General features: G+C 37.3%; 1 pseudogene; it reads left to right on the forward strand.

The window, feature by feature from the left end:
* The first annotated feature begins 393 nt into the window (after positions 1–393).
* LOC101646386 lies at positions 394–1222 on the forward strand (annotated as a pseudogene).
* The last annotated feature ends 207 nt before the right edge of the window (positions 1223–1429 follow it).

The following is a 1429-nucleotide window of genomic DNA, read 5'->3' on the forward strand; positions in this document are numbered from 1 at the left end:
GGGTTTTATTATTTACAGTCATTGGGTCGCACAAGCTGCTATCCTTCTTCCATGTGATTTAGTTGACACCTCACTTTGCTGACAGCTTATTTTAAGAAATGTCTTCAAGACTCCAGATGCTATTCTTTCTGATAGCAAGATGTCATCTGATTTCGTCAATGCATTTTGGTATAAGATCTATATCTTCAATAATCTCTTCATGACGTCCAGTATCAAGAAGAGCCACATGCACATCCTTAAATTCGGGCTGTGATTTGTCACGAGTGAAAATCCATTCACACTATGACCACAACCTTATCAATGGTATGGAGGGGCCCTGTAGGGCTTCCCTGGGCTGCCTCCACCAGCGAAGGTGTTTGGTGACTGAAAAACCTACCTGATGGAACTGGTGGAATGGAATTAGCAATTGTCTTGGGAACTCCTGCAGAAAAATATTGTGGTGGCAAAATTGATTTAATTGAAGCAGAGTTTTTAAAAATCCTGATTTGTTTTTTTATGGCTCATCTATCTAGGTGAATGGTGCTTATGTACATGATGTGTCTGAACATGGTATAACTTGTAAAATACTATGGAAAAGCATCTCACGTTGGTACTCATCTCTGGGAAGGCATAAATGCCTTAGACAATACTGTTCTTGCCTACAACAACCTGCCTGTGTAAAGGTAACAGATGAAACCAACCTGGAGAACTAACTCAAGCTATAATAAAAAGTGATTGTGAGAAAACCAATGTCATTCCCTCTTATTCTGAATTAATCTATTACTTCCATGCACCCTCAATGAAAGATCTTTGAGTTTTGACCAAAAAGGCAAAATATTGCTTCAGAGGTACAGCTCTGGCTACAGGGTGCATAGTAGAAATTAAAGATGGAGTGCATGAGAATTACAATGTTCTTCCCAATACGATCTTGTGGAAAGCTTATATAGAAAATGGGCAGAGATTGAGAGTAGAATTCATTTCAAAACATGTAATGTTGACTACTCCTTTAGGAGTTACTGATTTTAGAAATATTATTCTCATGGTTTCTGGAATTCGCCCACATTTCTACACTGGCTGTACTGTTCTGAATCATATTGAGCAGTGCACAAAAGCCTAAAGACCACAGGAAGTCCAGTTCTACATTTAGTGAATAGCCAAAGCTTTGACAATGACCGCACTGGGTGTCATATTTAAACTAGAGTGGCTAGTAATTATAAGAGGAAGATTTAGGAGCCACTTATGAATTATTAACAACTGCATATTTTTATTCCTAATCATTTTTAATGAAGAAGGGGGCTTGATAGATTTTTAATTACAGAGGAATCAAATTGTTCTTACCTGAAACATGAAGATGTAATGTGTTCAAAACACATGATCGCATATCTAAAGGGAACATTTTTGGAAAACTCTATTTGATGGTATTATGATCTTTCAGAAACCAATAAGAGTT

The sequence above is a fragment of the Echinops telfairi genome, unplaced genomic scaffold, assembly GCF_000313985.2.
Source record: "Echinops telfairi isolate 266 unplaced genomic scaffold, ASM31398v2 ScPeMD7_7401;HRSCAF=8416, whole genome shotgun sequence".
NCBI lineage: Eukaryota > Metazoa > Chordata > Mammalia > Afrosoricida > Tenrecidae > Echinops > Echinops telfairi.